Source organism: Alligator mississippiensis, chromosome 2 (genome assembly GCF_030867095.1).
Source record: "Alligator mississippiensis isolate rAllMis1 chromosome 2, rAllMis1, whole genome shotgun sequence".
NCBI classification, from domain to species: Eukaryota; Metazoa; Chordata; order Crocodylia; family Alligatoridae; genus Alligator; species Alligator mississippiensis.
The window spans coordinates 83,700,819-83,719,011 of record NC_081825.1 but is presented as its reverse complement, the minus strand read 5'-3'; the positions used below and the strand labels follow the sequence as shown (position 1 = coordinate 83,719,011).

The following is an 18,193-nucleotide window of genomic DNA, read 5'->3' as shown; positions in this document are numbered from 1 at the left end:
ACTTGCAGTGGCACAAATAGTAGCGCCACAGATTTGTGCTGCGACTTTGTGCCACAGTACGTGCCCCTGAACATGCCCTTTGTTGCAGGCCGTGCCCATCTCTTTCTGGCTCCCAGGTAGGGGCCTCTCTGGGGCACAGGGTGCCTCAGCATGGGGCTAGCTGACAGGCATCTCTGTGCTGAGGCACCCTGCACCTCAGCCAGCTGGGGAGTGGCACATGGAGATGGGGAGAGCAGGCAGCCCTGGCCTTCCTGCTTCCCTGTCTCCACTGGCTGGTGTACAATGTGCCCAGGGATGCCTGCTCCCCCGTCTCTGCATTTGTTCTGGTGTATGCTATATTCACATACTTTTGCCTCAATGTTTTCCTGGGGCTTTTTTTTTTTTCTGCTACTGGGAATTCCCAGTAGCATATTTGCCTCTGAACTGCAAATTAGCAGTGCTACACACAGTTTAATGTGCAACATGTATGGTTTGTGGCACCACGGTTTGTGTGTGGAAGCAGCCTACCTTTGGAAACATGAAGGAATTATACATGCTATTAATTCTTAGATGCAGTTCAGGTTTAAATAATAAGCAATACCTAATACCTAAAATCATCTCAGTTTGAAAAGATCTGTGTGTGCACTTGCATCTGTTTTTATTACTAGAATTTCTCATTTCCAGCATCTAGAAACCATTCTTGCCTTTGTAGTGTACTTTGATACTTTCGAAGCCACAGCTGTTTACCTTAGAAACTGGGAAACACGGTATTGCAGTCTGGATTGCAGTAATGAACATATTGCGTTAGGTGCTTTTAAACCAGCGTAAGTGTTCCAAAGACCATGAAGTCTACAAATATGAAACAATTTGTAGTTTCAGTCTCACCTCCATCCTTGGCAAAGTCTTTGAAAAAATTATCAGGGCTCACATATGCGAGAGCCCGGCAGGACAAATTATGCTGAGGGGAAACCAGCACGGGTTCGTGGCAGGCAGATCGTGCCTGACCAATCTAGTCTCTTTTTATGACCAGGTTACGAAACGCCTGGACACAGGAGGAGGGGTAGATGTCGTATACTTAGACTTCAGGAAGGCCTTCGATACGGTATCCCACCCCATACTGGTGAACAAGTTAAGAGGCTGTGACTTGGATGACTACACACTCTGGTGGGTGATGAATTGGCTAGAGGGTCGCACCCAGAGAGTCGTGGTGGATGGGTTGGCTTCGACCTGGGAGAGTGTGGGCAGTGGGGTCCCGCAGGGCTCAGTCCTTGGACCAATACTCTTTAATGTCTTCATCAGCGACTCGGACGAGGGAGTGAAATGTACTCTGTCCAAGTTTGCAGATGACACAAAGCTATGGGGAGAAGTGGACACGACGGAGGGCAGGGAACAGCTGCAAGCAGACCTGGACAGGTTACACAAGTGGGCAGAAAACAATAGAATGCAGTTCAACAAGGAGAAATGCAAAGTGCTGCACTTAGGGAGGAAAAATGTCCAGCACACCTACAGCCTAGGGAATGACCTGCTGGGTGGCACAGAAGTGGAAAGGGATCTTGGAGCCCTAGTGGACTCCAAGATTAACATGAGTCGGCAGTGTGCCGAAGCCATCAGAAAAGTCAATGGCACTTTATCGTGCATCAGCAGATGCATGATGAATAGGTCCAAGGAGGTGATACTTCCCCTCTATTGGGCGCTGGTCAGACCGCAGTTGGAGTACTGTGTGCTATTCTGGGCGCCGCAATTCAAGAGGGATGCGGATAACCTGGAAAGGGTCCAGAGAAGGGCCACTCATATGGTTAAGGGCCTGCAGACCAAGCCCTACGAGGAGAGACTAGAGAAACTGGACCTTTTCAGCCTCCACAAGAGAAGGTTGAGAGGCGACCTTGTGGCTGCCTATAAGTTCATCACGGGGGCAAAGAAGGGAATTGGTGAGGTTTTATTCACCAAGGTGCCCCCAGGGGTTACAAGAAATAATGGCCACAAGCTAGCAGAGAGCAGATTTAGATTGGACATTAGGAAGAACTTCTTCACAGTTCGAGTGGCCAAGGTCTGGAACGGGCTCCCAAGGGAGGTGGTGCTCTCCCCTACCCTGGGGGTCTTCAAGAGGAGTTTGGATAGGCATCTAGCTGGGGTCATCTAGACCCAGCACTCTTTCCTGCCTATGCAGGGGGTCGGACTCGATGATCTATTGAGGTCCCTTCCGGCCCTAACATCTATGAATCTGTGAAAGTTTAGGGAAACAAACATAGCTCACTGTACAAGAAAAGTGGAGCCTAGTATGATAGATGGACATCTTGTTAACTACACCTTTTATTTTTTAAGGTATACACAGTGAATTTCCATTCATACCTCTCATCTTTTACCTATAGCATCTAGAGATTACAATATAAAATATTCCACATGCCAGATAAATACCGTCTAAACTGTAGGGCTGTTTTTCTTCATGTATTCTCCAGCTTATTTTTCACTAGCCAGACATCATGAATCATGTTTTTGATGGCCTAGAACTGCATAAGAACTAAGAAATGTCTCCAACTTTTTGTAGTGACTGAATAGTCCTTGACAGAGCACCTAGTTTCAATAATTGTTTCACTGAAACCAAAATGGGTAAATCAAATCACTTTGTGGCTGTATTTATGGGTTAGAGAACCAAAGAAATGCATTTCCCCCAGGAGCACCTACAGAAGAGCAAAGAACCAATGGAGATTTCCAGTTGTTCCTTCTGAATGATTTCTTAAATAGGAGAATATTATAAGAAGTGGGAAAATAAGATTGTTACAGGCACAGCTGTGGAGAGGATGTATCTCTTTATTGGTAAGCATTCTTACCTGTTTCCATTTTCATTCCTTTTTTCAGTTACTGAAACATCCTTTTTTAGGTCTGTACCTATTTGATATTTTTTTCTTTGAGCAAAATTAAAGCCTTCATTATAGTTTAATAGCAACTTTTTTCCTGATGGAAACTACTTTTGACTTGACTAACTTGCAAGCACTAGAAAAGTATGCCTTGGATTTTTTTTCTCCCCAGGTCAAACCTAAGAAAGTCACTGCTACATGTGCTTACTTATATAAGGTATCTGTGCCCGCCTGGCCTCGAACATCTTGTCCCAGGCAGTTGGTCCGGATGTATGCTGGTGTCTGCCTTGCTATCCCAGGTGGCCCTTCGAGTCGATGTTTACTCCTGATGTGGTCCTCCCCTGTCTCGCCTGCCACAACTTTGAATCTTAATACAGTGTGGGGTTCAGGACCACTCAGATTCCCACACAGGCACCCTGTTTCTCTGGCGGTCTTCTGCGAGGCTCCACCTCCCCTCTACCTTGCCCTTATACCCAGCCTGGTGGGCCACTGTTGTTCCTGTGGCCAAATTCCCGAACGATGGGCTCCTAGTGTTTCCCTCGTTTTTGGGCACACTGATGTTCCTTCTTGTTAACTCCGATCCTGAGACTCAAACCACCACCAGTTCTCCTCGCGTTCCCTGATACTCAACCCCTCCAGAAGTGGGAAACACAAAATATATTACAACAAATCTCCAAAAGAAAAGAGTATTCCTACCACACCCCGAAGTACCCCTCGGTACTCGCATCCAGCCCCTAAGGCCCAATCATACACTACCAGCACCCCCTGACCTTTATGGGCTTATCTTAGGTTCCCCGCGTGGTCATGGGACCCTGGGGCTTTCCCCAGGCTTTCTCCCCCTCGCTTCTGTGACTCCTGATAATGCTGCCCTCTCCTCAGGAGCTTCTCAATGAAGCTGTCCCCTCTCTGGGGCTTCTCGCCAATGCCGCTCTCCCTGGGGCATATCTTCGGGCCCCCTGAGACCCTTCACTGTCCCACCTGGTCGGAGGCTGGATGGTGGGTCAGCACCTCCCCCTTCTCCACAGTGACCGCTTGGATTGGGGTCTCTCTGGGCTCTGCCTCCCTGTCCTTCTCTTCTTCACACGGGGGCTCCTGCTCCTAGTGCGGTGTTGCCTTCTCCGCAGTCAGCAGCTCCTGCCTCGCCGCGTGAGGCGTCAGATCCTCTCCCACTGGGGAACTCCATTTCTGGCCCCGCTCGCTCCACTCAGAGCCTCCTGGAGCCCCCTCCGGCTGGGGTTTCTGCCGGCGTCTGTTCCCCTGCCTCTTTGCTGGCCGTCCTCTTTATTTCTGCTGACCGGTGATCGCCGCTGACGTCACCGGCTGGCCGCAGCTGTATGAAGGCGCGGCTGATGATTCGTGTGGGTTCCTCCCAGTGTTCCCGCTTCTCCACGGGTCTCGCTACAGGTGAGAGTTCGCTTTCATTTTTGCTTTTTTCTCTCCGTTCTTCCCCAGACTTCTGCTCCCGGGGTTCCCCCCTTACCCTTTTGGGTCCTCCCTTTTGTCTCTCCCTGCAACAGTATCCTTATGATTTGCTGGTCTCTTAGGTTGCAGTACTTTTGGAGAAAGGAGGATGTGTGTAGGCTTTTAGAGAGGTCCTGCTGTGTACTTTAGGAGTAATCTGGGAAAGATGCTAATGTTCCTTTTGTACATTACCAGTTTATTCCCACTGCAGCATAGTTTACCTTCTAATGGGGAACAGAATTTGACTTCTTAGACCTTTCCAAAGCATCTCCATTAATCTGTCACTCTTTTCCCTTGCCTGGAGTCCAGCCACTTAATTTAAGAAGAGTCTGATAATCCCATAATCAGAAAGTTGCTCTTGAACTCATGTCTCAAACACGCTTGTCATGTACTACATTAATGAAGGTCTACAAGATAATTTAGCATCCTACATTCAGTTAAATTTACATCTAAGTAAAGCAGGTAATTCAGCTCTTAACTACAGTTTTAGACACACACTTATCAGGCACTCAGAACCAATCTACTGGACCAATATATATGTAGCCTATTATAGATAGAGAATGCTAGAAATAAAACAATTAGGTGGCATAAGATGCCTGATAATGTTCCGGAATTTAGAGTTGTTGCAAAAATTGTAAATGATCGTAGAATGCCAGCACTTGCAAAAATTATTAGTCATCCATTTTTCATTTCCAATAATGTCCTGTAATGTAAACAGAAGACAGCAGGAATTTAAAAGCATTTACAGATTACGTTAGCATATTGCTCTTAGCTAGCTCTAACGCTGTGATAGATTTTATCCAGTAATCATACAGTTACATAGTTTTCAGAATCTCTGTCTTACAAAGAAAGATATAAATACACCTATTTATATACCCATATATCTATTTATATAAATCTGTGTGCAGGACTGAATTTTTACCTGAGGTTAGCCTCCTATTCAGAAGTGATGCACACAAATTCAGTCATTTAGTTCCTTAGGTTTGTCTGTGATAAAGTGTTTGTTTTAAGTAAGTAACTATAGATTGCCTCCTAATAAATTTCCTGAAACTTACGTTATGCAAGAGGAGTCAGAGTAGAAGTCTACTGAGCAGACACTTTTGACAATTGGTTGTCTGAGACCTAGGGGTGCCTATACACAAGTGTGGAGGTTGCTCTGATGCACTGTAATTACATCACATTGGAGCAGACTCAATCAATCAATTCTGCTGGATTATGGTAATTAACATGCTCCAACAGCCTCCCGTGTCTCATGTATCAGTATGCCCTCACTTCAAAATCAGCGGGGGCACTTGAACTAAAGCTCGTTAAACAAGCTTAAGTTCAAGTGTCCCTGCTGTGCGGGCCGGGAGTGGTCCGAGGCCCTTGGGGGTTTTTCGCGCGGCGGGCTGTGGCCAGCAGCCCGGACACGCCGGGTCGGGGAAGGCAGGCGGCACGCTAGAATTAGGCACGGACACTTAGTGGTTGATTAAAGATTATTTTATTTACACCGAAGATGGTCGCAGTGCAGGCAGGAAAACTTGCTTGAGTTGCAGTTACAAAACAAAACAAAACTCGAACCTGCAGGACACGAGAGTACGTCGCAGGGGGTTTTCAGCGACGGGAAGATGCAAAACACGAGAGTACGTCGCAGGGGGTTTTCGGTGACGGGAAGATAAACCTGCAGGACTCGAACCTGGACAGAGCTCTGGATACACTCACACGAAGTTTGCTAGGCTCCGTGGAACTTGCGCGCAGGGAAGGGTACATCGAGGGATCAGGTGGCGACGGGGAGAGGCGAGCGGTTGATCAGACCCCTATAGCCTTCTTGAGGCATACGCTGGGTTCGATAGGCTCTGCAGTGCTTAGAGATCTTCACGAGATGTGAAGCCCTCCTCTTTCTCTTTTTCCTTTTCCTCCTCCAACTTGGGCGGAAACCGCTCAAGCCTCTTATACGGCTAGCAAGCCAATTGCTAGCCGCCATGTGGGAATAATTTAGAACTGGCCAATAGTGGGACACAAATTTGCATGCGAATGGCAGGAACTCCTTGCACTGTGCATTTCTCTTTTGCAACCTAGAAATGCACCCTGCAAAGAAAGCTCCGAGTGGCGGGAAATAATTTAGCAGTGCCGAAGCGCACACAAACAAAAATCACACCCTTGGGTTGTGACACCTGCCACCATTTTGACATGTGAGGATGCTGATGCACGAGATGCTCCAGGTGCTTAAATTAGAGCTGCTCTCAGAGCTGCTCTAATAAAAGCTCCATTCCCACCCCTCTCCCCCCCCAATCCCCAGACCACATGTAAAAGTGCCCTAGGTGCCTGGACTAGATGACGCAGGAGGCTCCTTTCAGTGCGTCCTGTTAAACTGGAGTAAACTAACTTACTCCACAGCAGAATAGTATTTGTAAATAGAGGCAAGCAGTGTTTCACCTATAACTTGTAAATACAGGTACTGTTATGCTGGGAAGTAAAAAAGTCCGCAGAAGCACATGTGTAGACTCTTCCCTTACTGGCTGGGGCATGAGGGTGCTTCAGTGCAGGGGCTGCCTGCCAGGTAGCCCTATACTGAAGCACCCTTGTGCCCCAGCCAGCCCCTCTGCAGCATGTTGAACTGAGGGGAGCAGCCCTGGGCTGGCAGGCTGACCCCTCCAGGTCGGGGCTGCTCCAACCTAGCTCAACATGCTGGATATGTTTTCTCTGAGCATTAGTGCTTTATGTGGGCACCTACAGGGCCCTTGGCAGATGTGAGCTATCATCAACCAAGGGAATAAAACCATGCAATTTAGTTACCACTTACGCAATTCAAATTGCAATTTAGAAGGCGCATCTATATCTGCAATTAATGTGAAGCAATAATCTCCGGAGTTTATTGCGGTTTGAGCGTGCGCCTGGGAGAGCAGCATGTTGAGCTAGGTTGGAGCAACCCTGTCCTGGGCGGGGTCAGCTTGCCAGCCTGGGGCTGCTCCCCTCAGTTCAACATGCTGCAGAGGGGCTGGCTGGGGCACAAGGGTGCTTCAGTGTAGGTCTACCTGGCAGGCAGCCCCTGCACTGAAGCACCCTCATGCTCCAGCCAGCCAGGGCAGAGTCTACACATGTGCTTCTATGGACTTTTTTACTTCCCAACATAACAGTACCTGTATATACAAATTATAGGTGAAACACTGCTTGCCTATATTTACAAGTACTATTCTGCTGTGGAGTAAATTAGTTTACTCCAGTTTATTGCGTAAGTGGTAACTAAATTGCAGGTTTTATTCCCTTGGTTGACGATAGCTCACATCTGCCAAGGGCCCTGTAGGTGCCCACATAAAACACTAATACTCAGAGAAAAGATATCCATACACGTATATATATTTGAATGAGAATTTGAAACTTTCTGGGTGCATCTACAACATACAATTAGCACATAGCAATAAACTCCAGTGCAGTTTGTGCCAGAGTTTATTGCTTCCAGGTACAGTGTTTGCACAGGCACCTGGGACCACAGCACATTGAGATGGGGCAGAATAGCCCTGGCTGACGTGGGGTACTGGGGTTAGTCCACCAGCCTAGGGTTGCTTTGACTTAGCTCAGTGTGCTGCAGAGGGGCTAGCTGGGGCATGAGGGTGCTAGGGTACGAGGCTAGCCAGCAGGCAGCACCCACACTGTAGCACCCTCGTGTCTCAGCCAGCCCCATCACTGTCTATATGTGCATTTCACCTCTTGTAACTACTCTGCTGTAGGATAGCACTTGTGTCAGCCAGTACTATAGTGGACTTAATTAATTTACCGCAGCCTAATAGCACCAAATGTGTAGATCATGACACTTTGCTGTGGAGCTGATTAATTAGCTCCACAGTGAAGTGTCTTGTGTAGAGGCACCCTCTGAGAACATTTACATGAAGAAAATTTCACATGATTACTTGAGTAAAATGGCTCACAAATACTGGCAAGGTGAGCCTTGTTTTTATGTCAACTAATATTTGGAAATACTACTTACTTGAAGTATTTAGCCCAGACATATTTGTGATTTGCAATTAAATTACTGTTCATGCAAATGAAAGATATATGCCACAGGCTTGATCCAGGTATAGAACAGAAGACATTGTACAAGGTTCCCCATGTTGCTTTGCCAAAATATATTCTTTAATTCACAGCTACGACTCTTCAGTCCTTAACCTTTTCAGCAGACTGTGTCAATTGGGATCTGTTGTAGTAAGCTGTGCAGTGGATTTATGATGGAGACAAATAAGGACAAAATCAGTCAGTACTTGCAATGTAAGGCAGAATTTAACCTCTAGTCCTCAGACATAAAAGGCTAGTTATCCACAACACTCCATTTTCCCCGCTTGAAAGGGGATTAGGAGGTAGGAAATCAGGCCTTTTTCCCTGCCAGTGAGAAAAAGATGATCTGCCTCCTATTGTTACCAAATGAATAACAACTGCACAGCTGCCTCCTGTTCTGCATGATAACTGTTAACACTGGATTACCTAAAGTATGATACCTAAAACATTTGCCACTGTACTGTGAAAAGATCAGCTTCAACAAGAGTCACTTCTCTGTTCTTATCTTTAGCCTTCTCATGATATAAATGCTCCTATGAGACCTGGAAATAGATTCACCAAAGGGAAAAATCACTAGATACTTTTCATTGTTAAAGTCTAAATGGCCCTCCTGTTAAAGTTCTTAAGTAGGTGAATATATATTTTTATAATAATTCTAAAGATCTTGAAAAGCAACATATACAGTCAAGATCACCTAAAAAAAATTATGTTTTGCATGGCCTGATTACACAGCAGGAGTTACCTTGAGCCCTTGGACAAGATGATCTGTCCCAGCATGGCATAAATATTTATAGATAGCCTTGACTAAAAATACAAATAATTCATATTTAATCAGTGCCATTTTTCTTTATGGAATATTCCCCTCTTTCTATAATGAATGATCTAGCATTCATTTATTTTTCTAAATTAACATATGGTAAGGCATTTAACTTGTTACGGTTGGAAAAGTGAAACCAATCTCCTCACTTTTGCCTTTGAATTCATAGAAACTCCATTACTGAGTGAGATCATACATACACATTTTCTAGGTTTGTATTTTATAGGCATGCGGACAAACCTACAAGCCATCTGGCATACAATTCATCATTTCTTGGGATCCTGTTTACATATGAAATTTTACCAAAATGGAACAGCCTTGCTTATTTAACTCTCTTGTTACTGATGATTTCTTCAGAATAGTTTTTAGCAAATACAAACTGAAGTTTTGCTGAGTTAAAAAGGTACATAGTTCCAGTTTTGTTTTTCATTACTCTCTACTCTTCTTCCACCAATGCTCTAGGATTAAGATTGCAGAGAAATACATTTGTCTGAACAAAAGCATATCAATTACTTCTTTTAGAGTTTCGTTAAGACACTTTAAAGGTATTTTGTCCTAGACCAAATATATTGGTGTCCTTTTATTGTTAGTATCATGAGAGAGATCCTTAACTGGTATAAATAAGCAATAGTTTGAGATTTTTTTTGTGAATTTAAGTGCTTTGACTGTGGCCCTATATCTAAAAAAAGCTATTTTATATAACACAAAAAGTTCAACTAGAGTAGAAAGACACTTAACTAAGAGGAAGTGGGCATTTGAATGGTGAGTTCATGTAAGAATTTGGTGGTACAGTTGATATTCAGAGATGTCTTTTGTGTTTTTTCCTTATAAACTTGTCTCCTGTGAGTCTCTACTTTTTAATTTTATTTTAATGACCCTTCTATATCAAGGTTTCTGAGGGGAAAAAGGGCCTGGAAATAAAACATGAATAAAAAAATTAGGTATCTTAAAAAAATCTTTTAAATTGAGGTACATTAAGTATCTTATTTTTATCTAATCTTGTGATATTTTCAGGACAAATAGATTTTTTGCTATCAGTGCTCAGGTTTTCCTGTGCTGTTTTTCTATCATACTTGGCTATCACAAGGTATGTAGTGGAGAGGATAAGGCTGTGAAATGTCTGCAGCAACCAGACAAAATTATATGAGGTAAGAGAAGTGTCTCACCTATAACTGAGGATTTTGTCTGGGACAATCGAAACCTTAGACTCAATTAACAGTTAATAATCTATCTTCACAAAACATTTAATGTCATATCAACTTTTATGACTAGTCAGTCCATAGTTCAAATACACTATAGTTATTATGGATCATGTCCTTTTCACACAAATACAGCTAACACTAAAAGATTTGGAGGGCCTGTGCCAAGGGTTTGAAGGAAAGAATCTTCCCTATAAACAGAAATATGACAGCGAAGACTTATCTTTGGCATTCCTTTGTAGAGGTGTTTTTAGAGGTCAAGGCCCACCAGACCTCTTCTACTTGGGGAAACCAGATCAACTACTGCTACATTTTTTATTTCCTCCCACCCCTGTCTTTTTTCATCCTCCTGCCAAATAACATACTTTAAGTTTAATTTCAGGGAAGGAAATTTCAGGGAATCCTCTTCCCATAGCAGTAAGTGCAGCCTTACATGCTCTTATTAGGGAGACAGCATTGCCCCTTAGAACCTAATCCTGCAGTTATTCCACTGACTGTGAAACTCCCACTGAGGTCAGTGAGAGTTTAAGGTATTGTTATATTACCTGAAAAATCAGTGCTATATGAATGATACACATTACGTAGTATTCTGACATCTGGGAATGCACTGTTTGGACTAACTTGACATTAATTCATTTTTGGACATATCCAACTGGGTATTTAAATAAAATATATAGGGTTTTGTTTTGGTTTTTTTAGCTATTTCATAACATACAATTGTGGATTGCAAATATAAAATTAAATCATCACTAACCAAATTAAGTAAAAATAATTTACACAGGCACATGAGAGGAACTTGAAATAAATGAACGTCTTTATTATAATGCTGTCTAATTTTGACGCAGTGAAATTGATTTTCTTAAAATCATAAACCAAAATTTCTGAAGTGGAAATGTTTTACAGTCTAGAAGGGTCAGACTGGTTAATTTTTATGGAGAAATGACAAAAACTGGGGGTTTTTACAGTATAATGGAAACACTGACTCTACAACTAAAGCAATTAGTATTAATTATCACTAAAGTATTTAATTAAAAAAAATATTTTTGGCCATACTTCACTAAGCATAAAATTACTTTTTAATTAACACTTTATCTCTTTCTCTGTCTACATTTTATAGTGGTCAGTGTACCCTACTCTAATTTTTCCCTCAGGCTATGTCTTTAAATTTCACTTTAGCTGCCATTTTAAATTAACTTTTAAGAGTGTGTGGAAAGGAAACTGTCTTTATTCCTCAGTGACTTTCACTAAACAGAGGTTACAGCAGGATTACGCATTAGAGAGAACCTTGAACTCTTTCTTAAGACTTTGGTATTCAGTCAGTTAGTGCACTATTTATATTTTGTTCATGGTTGTTAAAGTTCCAGACACACACTCTTACATGCATTTCCATACATGAAGGACTATTAGAAGCATGAGGAAAATGAGAGTGAGGAAAAGAGACAAATGATATGAATGACTAGTTCATGTTGGGATATGCAAAAAAAATCACAGCTAGTATCCCTCATTCTTTTCTTTTATGCCAGCACTTTAATTGTACAGTGATATGCTGGATATATCTAGATTCTAGCATATTAAGACGGGATAGGCTCACGTTGCAGCAACAAAGTGTTCACAACAATTATAACTATCATGGCATATGAAGTGTCCTAAACGTTTTTCAACTTAGTCTTTCCATTCTTTTTTTAGTTTTTAGATACCTGATCAGTTTCATGCCCAACTGTGGTTTACTGTCATGTGTGCATAAAAACACATATATGTTATGTGTGTAATGTGTGAGTGTGTGTGCATATGTATCCACACACACGCACAGACACACACAAGCATGTTTTATTGCAGAGCTTCAGGAAGGTTAATGAACTAAAATGAAAACTGCCGTCAGGGATCAGTTAAAACACCTACTGAAAAGAGACATCTCTGTAATCAAGAATCTACTCACTAATTCAAAGCAATTTTACACAACTGTTTAAACTAAGTAGTGAAGAATATTGGTCAAGATCTAAAACTGTTGCAGGAAATTAACCTCAACTTTGAAGTCCAGTGCTGATGTTTTATTATCAGTATTAAATATTCATTGCTGCTAATTTATCATACACTGGGAAGTGAAAACCAGGTGTGTAGAAATGTTGCAAAGAAAGAAAACTGTGATGGGAGTTATAAAGAGATGCACTAAAAAGAGAGAAAAATAGGTAAGAGTCTAGGAAAACAAAATATAGAGAAGAAACAGAAGTGGGAAAGTTCTCAGCATGGTTCATTTTTTTTTGTTTTTGTGCCAAGTTCTTATTGATACAAATAGAATATTTGCAGTTCTGCGGAAGGAGCAAGAACCCATGAATCTTTGTAGAGAATTGATTCTCAGCTTGTGTGCCACAGATGGGCTGTGGTGGGTGTTGCAAGAATATGGACGGGGTGAACTGGGGTGAAAAATCAGGCCATGGATGGAGTGGCTGTGCAGGGGCTGAATTTCTGTGTTCTGATCACAGAACTGCACTTATTCATTATGTTGTCTTAAAGCAAACTATTTTGATTTTCTGCTTCCATTTATTTTTTGTCTTAATATTTGAGATTATATAAACCCACAACAAAGGGCTGAAATAAAGGCTGATTAGTTAATGTTTATACAGTGCTTGGGATCTGTGAAGTACTGAACACAGTTATATTTTGTACCCATAGAGAAATCCTGTGGCACTCAGAACATCTCCTCAGGGAGCCACTACCTCCATGCTACTCTTCTGGTAAATAGCTCCCCCAGGTACAATATTGCCATTGCCTTTCCATCCACACCTGGGTCATAATCCCCCTCCCCCACGGGAGCAGACAGCATGGAATAGACTGTACAGGAGTCAATGCCGACCTCTAGCAGCTAGAAAAAACTTGGAGTGGAATTTTCCTGAAAGTTTCATGTAGCTGGCCTTTTCTGTTGGACCATGACCTCACTAATCTCATAGAGCCATAAACCATGTGGTAGTCGTATGAAGCTCATTTCCATGGTCCTTCACACACACAAAAAAAATGATAGCACAAGGGCTCGTTTCCTTCACTTGGCAGTCATTAGGGTCACTTGAACAGAAGCTCCTTCCATTTTAACCTCTCCAGGCCAAATAGAATTTGGGACAGTAAAGCTATGGGCGTCTATACAGGTGCTCCCTGGGGTGAAGGGGTAGGGGTGGTACTTTAATTAGAGTGGCTCTGATAGTGTGTGCTTTAACTAAAGCTAATTCAATGAGCTTTAGTTAAAGCGTCCCTATTGCCATTTTGAAATTCGGGGCCAGTGAACATGCATGATGCAGAGGCTGCCAGGACCCTGCTAATGAGTATGCTCCAGCAGACTCGCAGCAGACTCGATTAATCGAGTTTGTTCCAACATGTTCTAATGTGCATTGGAGCAGAGCTCCGTCACATGAATAGGTGCCCAGTGTTACCAGATCTATTGATAGTACTTACTGCTCCTAGAATAGCCTGTCCAATATAAAAGCATAAACTTAAATTCCATCCCTGAGTGTTGGCATGTATTAACACTTCATCCAGTTTTATAAGCTGCAAAACACCTTTTCCATACTTTTGGAGAGCTAATGGATCCATTACGCTAGGGCTGTCTCATGCGAGCTCAACTGGCAACTAGCAAGTTCATTGCAAGGAAAATAAATATTTCAGTCAGGCATTCAACTCAAGAGACCTAACCTTCACCTCTTCCCTGGGGAATTCACACTAAATGCCCTGAACTTCCTGCCATAAAACCTAGACAAACAAAGAAAGATGCAATGAAATAAACATGCACAGCAAATTCAACTAAATCTATTTCAAAAAATATATAAATGGTCCAGGTTACAGAAATCAGAAATGGGGAAATGAGCTATTCTTAATACAGTTACAAATGCAGTAAAAAATCAGGCCTGTATCCTGTCTATCATACATTCCATTAAGTGTGGTTGAGGTAATTTTGTAGTTAATTGCTTATTTAATATGTTTTCCTCTTATAACATTATCTACTGAAGAGAGACAGCATCTCATGTATCAGTTTGAGGTTTGTGAACTTCTTTCCAATACCGAGTCTTTGATTAACGTATGTGCAGTGATTCACAATTTTAACAAAAGGTCACAAGATACATAAGGATTTTACTCACAGTTGCCTTTACTGGGTGTTAGCCACATACATATTCCATACATCCAGCGAAGAAAATAAAACTGATCCTCCTAAGGGAAAAAAATAGTGTTTAGTTAAACATCATCTGATAAATCTAACAGGTACAAATTGTATTAGCAACATATTTTTATTAATTTCAATAACCATAGAAAACATAGTACCATAAATATTTAGGGCAGAAGGTGCTTGGGAGGCAATAAGGACTTTTATAAGTCTAAAACAGGACCCAATATAAGAAAGTAATTAGAGTCCTAAAAATTTAGGGCTGAAAGCAAGTTCAAGAGATCATTTAATTCAAATCATTCATTGAAACATGATCAAGTATACTTAGACCATTCCCAACAGTTCTTTGTCTAACCTGTTCATAAACCTTCAAGTGAACAATGTTTCATAACTTCCCTATGTAACTTGTTCATTTGTTTCACCATCCTAACAATTAGTAGGTTTTTCCTAATTTTCAACTGGTCTTTTTTGCTTTTAAGTTGATTTCTTTCCCCAGTGGCCATAAAGAATGATCACCATTTGCCTTTATATCAATATGTCATGGAGACTATTATGTCTCCCCTTAGTCATCTCTTCTGTAGACTAAATAAAACAAATCCATTAATGGAATTAGGCTGAGTTTTCCCTTAAAGGCTGTTTCTGTAAAGAAGAAAAGCATGGGGGATGAGTGGCTAGCTAGGTTTCCTGTTTCCTATCGTATAGGATCTTTGTTACACTTGTCAATTCAGATATTTTAGGGCAGCATCTTCTTCATGCACATGCCCAAATTCATAGCCTACAGAAAGGGCCACACAGACTAGGAACAGACATTACATTTATCCTGAGACAAGTAGTGCCTATATTTGTCCTGAAACAGAAAAGTCCAGGGATTGACATCTACATACATTGCCCTTCCAGTCATGGTTTAGTGAGTGACTAAATGCACTGCTGCTTTTCCGCCGGAGATTCAATTCCGGGAAAGATGTTCAGACACAATTGGGGATATCCTGGGACAAGCTGTTAACACCTCTTATCCTATGAACCTTTTTAGGGTTTATCCTGGGACAATAGACAGGGATGTCTGAATGATCACACTTTGTCCCAGGAGAAAATGGTTTCTTCTGGGACAAATGCATCTGTTTATAACCACAAAGTCTGTGGTTCTGGAAGGCTAATTGGTAGAAGTAATATTCCATGTTCCTCACATAGATTAGGGGAGAGACTGAGGGGGAACAAAAATATTAATATTGGCAGCTGGGCTGAAAGAATGAATTTGTCTTCAAGCCCAATAGTTGTAAAAGTAGGTCAAATGGGGCTACTGAGTAAACAAAAGGAAGTTTATTAGTTCCTTGCAGAAGTGATACTTTGTATGTAGACCTCTGGGCACAATAGGATACACAAAAGGACCTTGTTGTCCTTTAATTATAAATTTGAATGGTATAGAGCTTTAGTTCCATTATCAACATTTCCTAGCCTTGAGGAACTTTGGGCCTATTCTTCAGCTGCCTGGGAGACTTGTATGCACAGTTCTTATTAGAAGTCATGGGTGTTGCTTCATGTGTAAATCTGTTGGACTTGAACAGCAAAATGACCATTCTTACTTTAGAGTTTAAAGTACAAATACATGTTTTTTCATACAGATTCCATATTTTAGAGGCATTTTCAGTTTTCCACTTTCACTAATTGTAGATTAAAGGGAAACTTAAATGTATTCTATCAATTTGGTTAGAATGAGATAGGAACCAATTAGTATGTTTGTAGAGATTCTTGATTTGACATCTGTTACTACAAAGCATCATGTACCCTTTTTAAATAGGAATGGTCAGTGTTCTAAGCCTGTGTCACATGTTTTGAAAAGCAACAGATGTGGTTTGTAGTGTTTTTGTATTCAGGACAATATGCCAGCTTAGCAAAACAAGTTTAAGAATGAGGCATGTAGTGGAAGATTAGAATTGTAAAATATCCCTAAGAAGTGGTTAAGGACTAACAGGACAGTATTGTCAAAGGTATTTGAACCTTGTGTTAGTCTAAAGTGGCAAATCCCCTGCATTTTTGTCTCTTAATTATAAGGAAATCAGGATTTCACTTTATTCATATAGTTGTTTATATAAGGAAAAATAATTAGTCTGGGGGAGAGAGCAAGCAGTGGTATTGGTATACAATTCAGCTTGGAGTGTGGCACACCAGATTTTTGGCTGGTTTAGGAAAAGACAGTGTTAACATCAGGTGCATCTACAAGTGATGCTTTTGCATAGTGGTTACTGCATATTTATTTAGTACTTATACAAGTTACTGCACATTTATTTAGTACTTATACAAGTACTACTATTAAGTACTTATACAAGTACTACTTATACAAGTACTAAATAAATGTGCAGTAACCGGAGTTACTGTGCGGTAGCCTAATAATACTGCGCAGTAGCATATTAGGATTGTGCATGCTGTGACATGCTACTGCGCAGTATTATTCAGCTACTGTGCAGTCAGCATCTTGTGTAGGTGTGCCCAGTAAGAATGAAATGCACCCTTCATGTCAGAATTGGAACTCCCAGAGCCGTGTGCTCTTGCTAGTAAAAATCTTAATAGAAATTATATAAAAATGTAGTTGGTAAGGTTTCAAGTAGTCACTGATCTGAGGCAGGCTTATATACCCTTAGACATTAGTCACATGGGAAGAATAACACTATTTGCCTTGTTGATGGCAAAATTGAAAACAAAAATCAAATGTTCTAGAGAGAGGACCTGTAGTACTTGCTCCATATGCTGCCTGAGACATAGAAGTAGAAGATTAAAAGTTGTTAATACAGGTTACTATATACAAACTATATGAAATGCTAATGGTACCAGAAGAGAAATATAGAAAATTATTAACAGTTTGTCATAGGTACATACATTTAATGATCATTCTTGGGTGTCATGCTGCTTGTTGGTCAAGCAGCTTATATACAAACAAGTCTCATAAAATGTGTAAACATGTACTGTACCATGTTTTTTTTTTTTAATGTGTTTTGATTTTGTAGCAAAATTCCATGCTTTTTTGTTAGTGATAGATATGAATCCATTTAATGTTTTTTGTTTTTACGCAGATGGTTCTGTGAAGGAAAAGAACTCCAGAATACTCCTGATATTCAGATCCGTTCTGAAAGTGGAGGCCTTCATTCACTCATCATAGCAGAAGCCTTTGAGGACGATACTGGACGTTACACTTGTCTGGCCTCAAATTCCATTGGCTCTGATAGTACGTCAGCTGAAGTATTCATTGAAGGTAAAAAAGGAAGAGGAAGAGATAAGGATGAAATAAATGCACACAACATACAGAAAATATAAATACATAAAAATGAAACTGATTTTGTATTATGCTGCATTAGTTTGATACTTCAGGATTTTTGACACCCACTCAACTCTCTTTGTATCACAATAGCTTTTGAATGTCATGTTCCATTAATTCAGGTATTTCAAGGATGAGCAGAAGCCTATTGATTTTGTTAAAAGAAAATTGATAAAGAAAAATAAGGAATGCATGGACCTCTGACATCTAATCCTCAGGCCCAGAGTCTTCAGCCTCTTCTTTCCACAGATCAGAGGTGATGGCAGCTGTTACCACTTTCCAGCAAAAAATGTTTCCTTTTCAGCCCTGCCCATTCTCTCAGTGTAGTTTAAAATATAAACAATTGAAGTGATTTATCACCTAGAAAGAAAAGAAATAACAACTGTCAGTGAAGAAGGAATG

At 41.3% G+C, this 18,193-nt stretch overlaps 1 protein-coding gene and 1 long non-coding RNA gene across 6 annotated transcripts in view; one reads left to right on the top strand and one right to left on the bottom strand.

The window, feature by feature from the left end:
• Positions 1-2,026: 2,026 nt before the first annotated feature.
• LOC109281631 (uncharacterized) overlaps positions 2,027-18,193 on the bottom strand; it is a 115,501-nt gene continuing 99,334 nt past the window's right edge. For 3 of the 4 annotated variants that reach the window (XR_009459799.1, XR_009459801.1, XR_009459800.1), the window contains 4 exons: positions 17,990-18,151; positions 17,356-17,710; positions 14,462-14,531; positions 7,403-8,479 (listed from right to left, as the gene is read on the bottom strand). This is a non-coding gene — a long non-coding RNA (uncharacterized LOC109281631). Of the gene's footprint in view, positions 4,999-7,402; positions 8,480-14,461; positions 14,532-17,355; positions 17,711-17,989; positions 18,152-18,193 lie in introns of those variants that run through there. The other variant, XR_002088336.2, reaches the window with a different exon arrangement.
• The window catches only part of PALLD (palladin, cytoskeletal associated protein), a 198,236-nt gene continuing 197,687 nt past the window's right edge, over positions 17,645-18,193 (top strand). Inside the window, exon 1 of one of the 2 annotated variants that reach the window (XM_019481413.2) lies at positions 17,645-17,728. The gene's annotated coding sequence lies outside the window, so the exon portion shown is untranslated. Of the gene's footprint in view, positions 17,729-17,960; positions 18,048-18,193 lie in introns of those variants that run through there. The other variant, XM_014594070.3, reaches the window with a different exon arrangement.